Here is an 8,646-nt window from a genome sequence, read left to right as displayed (position 1 = left end):
TGTCACCACGAGCGCTTTTTAGGGACTTAAAGCCGGATGAGCACAAACAGAGGCGTACTGCGGATTTGTAATGTGACGTTTTTGCGCATATGTGGGTTTTTCAGTACGCACTTGCGCTACCGACGCTAAATTGTCGTGCGGTCGGCTGTTTGTTTCAGACGAATTGTTTTGGTTCACGGAAACTTTGCTCCTAATGAAAATAAATACGTTGCTTGTCTTAATACAAAATGTCTATTGTTGTTTCGTGGAATTGTAATAAACGCATGAGATATTTCAGAGTTGTATCTTGAAGCTGTATAATTTAGTTTATTTTACTTTAATAAATTTTATTAAAACATCTTTGTTGCATTTTGAACATTGAAAAACAAGATTGTAGCGCCTGCTTTTAACGTAAGTCCTTGAAAAGGGTTTGGTGGAAAAAAAATACAAATCTCATTACGCGAATCGTTTTCAAAAGGCACTTGTTCGATGACACTTGTGCGTTTTGTCGCAAAAAAGATGACTTTGCAACAATGGATCATCCAATTTTGGCACAAAGCGGTAGCGCCACCGGACAATGGGTAGAATGGGATCCTGGGTACAAAATTGTGACATATTCGGTTTGTCACATTGTAGGCCACAGGAGTCGAATTATCATCGGTTGGATACAGTTCGAGTTGTATCCTTTTGTACTTTTTTTTTGGATCGCAAATGTCATTGCCCACCCACATGGAGTTGGTAGCGTGAAATTGGGTAGGGGATAAGCTGTCGGCAGTACTGATTGTGATTATGAGATTAGCATTGCGTTCTTTGAAACAAAATTGGGGATTTATTAAGAGTTGTATTATTTAACGTTGTTATCTAATTAGATGCTATCTTTTTTTTAAACGTTGTTTGTATTGTTTAACTTGAGTTTGTTTGTTCGATTTTGTTTTTGGTTAAGTAATTATTTGTTTGATGATTTTGATTTTATTAGCTTTACTGGAGTATGGTTTGTATTAAATTGTGATCGATATTCGATGATGCCGCCCGTATACTTTATTAAGTATGCCTTTCTTTTCGGAGTTGCGGACTGACTAGCTGGTTTATCAGGGCTCCGGCTCGAAAAGCAGAAGTAGGAATGGGGTCATTTTTAGTTGGTAAGAGTCTGACACTCCCTCCTCTCGCCCATAGCAGGAAAATCATTGGATGATTGCTCCCTCCCAAAAAAGTATGCAATTTTTCTTTTTAATTTTCTACATTTGACATAAAACATGACTTTGATCAATTTAAAATACGTTAAGCTGTTATTGAAGCAATACATCCATTATTTGTTTCAATAATATGGCTCTCATTAGTAAGAAGTGCGTCAAACATTCCGGTTTCATACCACACATGTATGGTTGGTTAAACAAACAGACATACATACATATATGAGTTGCAAGAGGTATATTTAGATTATTGTTTCACTTGCTATTCGATGCAGATTGATTTTGAACTTGTATGTGATTGAAACGTATGGTTTTGTTAATTACTATCGAGGAGAGCGCCTTTAAGATCATAATGTTTTCAACTACGGTAAGAATTTAAGTAGGTACTACGAGTCTTTCACAATTCAGAGTCTGATACTTTTCTTCTTTTCTACTCGTATAATCCATTTGAGTGAAATAATCAATAAAGATTTTTTTTTCAATTTTTTACCGTTTTGTAAATACTTAGTTGTTTTGATGGTGTGTAGCATTTTATTATAGAACTAAATGATTTGGGATTGAATCAGACTTAAGGGTGCTTTTCCACCAGAGATTTGCTATACTACGTTGCTGTGGATGCGTTTGGCTTCCACCAATCATATTCATTGGTACACAACATAGCTTAGCACTGTACTCAGGACGGTGGCAATGGACTCAGCTAAGCTTATGCCCGAATGCTGAAACGCTACTCAATTTTAAGTTGTACTTAAATATCGTGCTATCTCTGTCATTTTATAAAGAATTGATAGGGACAGAACTAGTTTTGAGAGCGTCTTAAACTTGAGTAGCGTTTGAGTATTCGGACATTAGTCTCATACAGTTTTGCAAGCAAAGTGTGAGGTAGATTTGTACACATTATCACCATTTACGTTCATACAGGACTATTTAATAAAAATTAGCATTTCACTTAGTAAGCACATTTTAATTAGAGGCCACTCTTCTATGTAAGACCTTTGATAAAATAAACGGTTCAACTCCCATTTTTATCATTTTTTTTCTTTCGTTGCGCTATAGGTAATGTGGTTTTAATAGCTTATGTTTGAAGACAAGTGGTTTACGAAATGTAGGGACGTAATTTATTACAACAATTACTATTGTTTCGGGATTTTGACTGATGCCCGCTAATGGCCGCAGATTATCGCGTGTCATTTGTTTAAATCAGTCTAATGGGTATTTTATTTACATAGTTTTTGTTGTGGGTTGGCTCTGTTTGGTAGGCGGGTTGTATGTTGATGCTAATTTTAGATTATTGTGTGGTAGGTATTGATAGGTGAATTGGTACTTGTTTCTGATGTTGTGATCTCTGTGATGTGAATAGTGGCGTTGTTGAATTTGGTGTCTACTGCTTTTTTTTTTATTTTACTTTTTGCGATGCCAAGTAATGATTTAACTGGTGTTGTGCAAGAGTTGTAATGTGTTTATTGAAGCATTAACTGTCGAAGGTAAATCCTTCGCTAAGCGTCGGTCCCCAGTGTCCGACGTGGCTATTAATGGGTAATCAATTTAGATATGAGTAGGTAAGGATTCCTTTTGCGAAAATCATAACACGTATGCTGCATATACTACGCAATACATAAAAAATCTATTCAATTCTAATTAAAACTTTGAAAAAAAAAGAACAAAAACAGCACCGACATGTTTATCGTGACATCTGGACTCAAAAGCCAGCAAATTAGCCTTAAAATTCAGATCGCCCGATACAGACGGGACACGCAATAAAATGTATAACAATTCTTTTCTATCCACCCACAGTTTAAAAAAAAAACTCGTCACCTGTCGTGTCATTTGGTCCCAATAAACGGGCCGCCAAAGAAAACACGAAATTAAAAAAAAAAAAACTTGGAATCGCCTAAAAGTGACCGAACTTGCCTCTTGACAATTTGACTTTAGAACGCTGCAATACAAATTTATCGACTGCGGGTGTTTACATCTCTATGCACATAAAAATAAGGTTCAAAATGTTATGTTTGATGTGGAATATGTGTTGTATTTTTTTAAGGGACAATTTTTTTTTCTGTTAATCGTTTTGACTGACGAAAATTTACGATGTGAATTGCTTATGTAGTGCCGTAGTGCGGGCGAAATAAAATTTAGCTCCGACTTCATTAGTTGCTGTTTTTGTTGCGTTTTCGAAACTTTTGTTGTTTAATAATGGGATTCGGTTGTCCCCCTTGTGTGATGGTGCCTTCCGAATTTGATGAAATCGAAATTTTGTGTTTATGACGTAGGCACGGAGTATTTTTCTTAATCATAAACTTTTATTGACCTTATTGTAATTTTAGTACAAAAGGGGCCAGCAAGTCTTAATTATGTGTAGACTGATATTACTCCACTATTATTATACCTATTTAATTTATTAAATACACTTGTTTCACACACTTGTACGATTTATATTTTTGAAGATATACATATTTAAATATTAATTCATAATTTGGTATATGAATATCTAGGTTGGTTTAATTTAGATTTTACTTAATCACATTTATAAAATTATTTAATTGTCTCTGGAGAGAATTGGATAATACGTAGGTAGAAGATGTGTTTGTAGGTACTGGCACCGATCACACTTAACCATAATTCTAGAATCCTTTTTACAGAATAGGTGCCAACGAACAGTCATGTAGGTTACTTCAAATGTGAAGCGCTGCGATCGGGTGGTTTTAACTAAAGAATACCGTTTTTATTTCATCGGATGTTTCGACGATGATGTCTTCATTGTAAAGATGTTTTGCCTTAGAGAATCGCACTCCAAATGACAAGTAATCTGTGTCGCCTTTGAAAACCCGTAACACCAGAGGAAAAACAAATCTATTAGAAAATAAACCTCTAAAACAATAACCATTGATTACAGTATCGCATATCAACCGATCGTCCATCACGTTTTATTTTATCACAAAACCAGTTAAGAGCTTTTAACTTAATTAACAATAATTAACAGGAACGGCGTCTAATTGACGTCGTTTTGCCCTCGATTCAATTGTGAACGTTATCTTCGAAAGCAATTGTGAGTATTTGAGCTATCTTAGGTAAGAGATAGCCGCATCAGTTGAGAGACTCAGTGTCGCTGCTAGACACAGTTTTTGAAGTTCGATTATTGGGTCAGAATCTTGTTGAGTAGTAACTGCTAAACAGTATTCTAGGTCCGATTCCCGAATCATAGTATGCTCTTCAATTTACCGACTTTTTATAGAAATCGGAATTTACTTGTAATAAAAGACACTAGACACGAACCTCTTTACATAACCAGTATAATGCACGTCAGCTTGCATCTTGAGAAAATGAAAGGAGAAATATTAGAGATCCCGATGTCTCCTTAAACTATTGAAAATTATTCTAGACTAGCTTGTATCAGCGGCTTCGCCCGCGTTCCCATGCGATAATATTCTATTACCAAAGTCAGCTGTATCCTGTCTGTATACAAAATTTTATCAAAATCCATCCAGTAGTTTTAGCGTGATCGACCTAACAAACAAACTTTAACATTTATAATATAAGTGTTATTTCCATGTTTTTCCGTACTGAAAGCAGTCAAATGGGATTCCTAATATAACTAGGGAATAATTGAATGTTACATACTTACATACATTTGTTATACTTATGTAAACGTCTCTGCTTACCCCCCCAACAAATAGAATACGTGATGTTAAGTAACTGTTAAGAGAGTTTCCCAACTTCCTCTCCCGTGTCATGTATGAAGTCATTATGTGGGTAACAATCTTGATTGATGCTATTTGATAATTCTCTTGTTTTCTAAGTGGCTCCGTATGTAATGCAATGCAATTTAAATTGTAATTGTTCTGTGTTTTTACAGGGTTTTTGGCTTTTATACTATTTTTAAATAAGGTTGTAAATCTGTTTTGTGGTACCTGTCCTTAATTTTTTGTTTAGCTTATAGATCCAGAATGTATTTATTATTTAGTTGTATGTTGTACAAACACAAAAACTCAAAGACTAACCTTGAGTCTTTGTGTTTGTTAATCAGCTTTTCTTAAATATGTTTTTTAGTCTTAACTAATTTGCGTATTGCCTAGTGGGTTCCCGAGGCTCCGGCTGCTCCTCCCTGCTCTCCGGGGTGCTTTTTAGTCGGTAAGAGTCTGAAGAGTGCCAGACTCTTCACACAAGACGGAAGAAGTCATTGGATAATTTTCTTATCTTAAAAAAACTAAAATTATTAAAATTTTAAATTCTATATTATTAAAATTACATCCATACCAAGTACCTTAACATTAATAAACCCGCTTTAATCTAACCGAACAACTCAATCATTGAGACAAAAAAACATGAAGCAGTTCGCGTTATTTCTCAAGATTCCCATTCGCGGCTTCCACTTCCACTAACCCTTGCAATTTCAACAATTGAGCTTCGGACAATCACACACAATTGAGTTTCAAATCAGGAAAGTGTTATCTACTTTATTGTGGCTACCTTCTTCGTTCGTGACTTCATTTCTGTAGGCGCCGCGGCGGTAGCAAAAACCCAGCAGAATTAAACAATTCAGAATAATTGAATTATGATTCATGACGTAACAACTTTGTATAAATATAAAAGTACCGTTATCGATATAAAAAAGGCCATTCAATTAACGATAACACATAAATAAGTTGAAGACAAAACGCTATAAGTTCACGGGAAATATTGTCACAGCACGCGCCCTGAATGGATTATTAAAAGGCCGTATATCATGGTGCCCTTAGCCGAGTATTAATGTCGTCACGTTAGCGTAAATTATCGGGACATCCAATTGGACGGTGTCGTGACAAAAGGGCATAAATATAGGGAAGTCGGCTTTATGGGCTGTGTGAGGACACGCAGGGCCTAGATGAGAGCCTTGCGGGACTCCTTCAATGTTCTCGTTTATTTACGGTGACGGATCCATTTAAGGTATGACGACAGGTTGTTTCTTTCATTATGGTTAATCGAATCGGGGTCTGATTGTAAGTGCCTTTGTTGATAGATATCTAGTGATATTGGTCCTGTTGTGCTGCAAAATATTATGTCATGTTTGTGATGTTTTGTTATAATAAGAATAACCACAGAGATTTTTAAGACAGCTAAATAAATGGCCTTAAATAAATATGCTCAAAAATATCCTACTACTTTTAATTTTCTCGGCTATGGAATAAAGTTTATCAGCAAGCATTTACAAAATAACAGTAAATACGTTTAGACTTTCCATATCATTGTATTCATAGATTTAACCTAACAGATTTAATTAAAGATTATTACAATTACCTCTACTCCAGCGTTCATCATCTCATAACTAAAACAAATACTCATCAGAAACTGGTCCTAAAGAAAAAATTAAAACTTCAATTAAATACAATTTAAGTTTCATTACTCATCTGAGATCGTTATAACATGTCGTCCTGTCACCAGGACCCGAAGACCAGCGGGTGGTGGAGGCAGAATGTGGTGGAGTGTCAGACGGTCCTGACTTCAAAAGAATAGACGCCATATTTTTATTGAGAATTTAAATTGTTTCACCATGTAAAGTATTCATAGTTTAATGTAATTGGTTTCTATCTAAAAAAGAAAAAAATCTAGTTTTTGTTATTTTTCTTCGCAAGGAATATTATTGAAAATTATTGCAAATAAATTCATTTTATAAAATTAATACTGTTACTACACCATGTTTCCGCACAGGAAAACGTAAACCATGCTTTGAGAGATCCATATTTTCTTCGTCCACATTTGTATTGAATAAATCTTCCGTTTCACATTACTCCATCATCTGAACCACTATCCATATAATGCGTGCGGCAATATCATACGGTCTGTGTCGACACATACTGTGTTGGTTTAGTGAACGTACCGCCGACTCTCGCCCCACGGGACGCCTTCCCTTTTTTATTCCTCTCCTTTTTTATACATGCCTCAAAGGACCGCGACTTTTGTTCTCCTGTTTCGCTCCTTAATGATTTTTTACGAATTATTAATTGTCCGATGATAATATTCGATTGAAAAATTTCGATCACTACGATTTGTAATGTTGATTGTGTTTCAAATCGGGGTGGTAACGCCATGTGCTATCATTAGTGATTGACTGATATTCTTTGTTTAATGACTTATGAAGGTTCTTCGATTCGATTGTGTAATGTTTAGACTTAATGTTTCTTTTTAATTCGTTTCAGTGGCTTATCACGACTGGTTTTGTTGTCTGGCCTTCGCAAGGAGATGTTAATTCTTTTTTAAATGAAGTTAATTAAGCATGACTTATCGTCAATAGCCTCTAGTTACTAATTAAAGAAGACGCTGCTCTTAGTCTGTTTATTGATCTCTAAAGATGAACATAATTAGTTCGTTGTGTCTATACTCAGACCATATTAGATACTTTACAAAATTATTTTTGAACGTAATTATATTTTGACTCCTTTATACGTGGCAACAGTGACAAGTCACGAAAAAGCGAACGTACATGCACATTTGTCGAGATTATACAACGAAAAACATCGTATCTATTAATCATACTCACGAAACGAGTAAAACAGAAAGCGACGAATATTAAATACGCACGACCATAAATCCACATTTTCAAACTATCACCCTGCCATATAATTAAGCGCTTGCACATCTCATCTCGTTTCGTTACAAGAGTTCCCACCGACCTTTTGTGAGCGCGTAATGTGCACCAGTAATATTCCGGTCCTAATATACGGCCGGCGACTTGTAATACCGAAAGACCGAACGGTAATAGCAGGGCGGGACGACACAGCATTTTGGACGTCCCAATATAATCAGTATAAATGCTCGCGTCTAATAATTAATGGCGATTTTGATTAATCACCTACTGAATCTGGTGATTAAAGGTTCTGAGAAGTTGACATTGGTGTTTAGTGAGGAAAAATGTTGATGGGATTTTGGGACAAAAAGTCTTTGATGAGTGATTGGTTTGAAGTTTTTGTGTTTAATATTATGTACATACGTCATGTTTGAGGATAATGTGTGACATTTATCAATGCTGCTTTTGATGTGAATGTTATATTTAAAATTTAAATGATTGAGTACTTATAGTGGCAAGCACTTCTACACAAGGACGTTTGACTGCCCTGTTAGTCAAAAACTTGTAAATTCAGTTTCGGTTCGATATAAATGGATGAATGGATTTTTGGTATGATGAAACTTGTTGCTATTTTGTTTAAAGGGTAATATCTTTGTTTCTTCTGATCTTTTCTCATCATCAGCTTATAACTGCCTCAATACTAGGCGAAAGGTTCATTTCACTCTGAAAATATTTTATCTCATATTTACGCAGGTGACGAATAAACAATAGTGCGTGGCCTACAGATGGCGCTACAAGCTGTACAACAGGGGGTCAACAATATCTATTCTATAACACTTATACATATACATCGTAGTGTAATCAAGAGGGACAGAGGTTCCATGTCCTTCTTTTGTTTTCCATTTATATTATAAATGCTAAAGCAAGTGAAAGCCTCTT

This window comes from Spodoptera frugiperda, chromosome 3 (genome assembly GCF_023101765.2).
Source record: "Spodoptera frugiperda isolate SF20-4 chromosome 3, AGI-APGP_CSIRO_Sfru_2.0, whole genome shotgun sequence".
NCBI lineage: Eukaryota > Metazoa > Arthropoda > Insecta > Lepidoptera > Noctuidae > Spodoptera > Spodoptera frugiperda.
Note: the sequence above shows the minus strand (reverse complement) of the source record.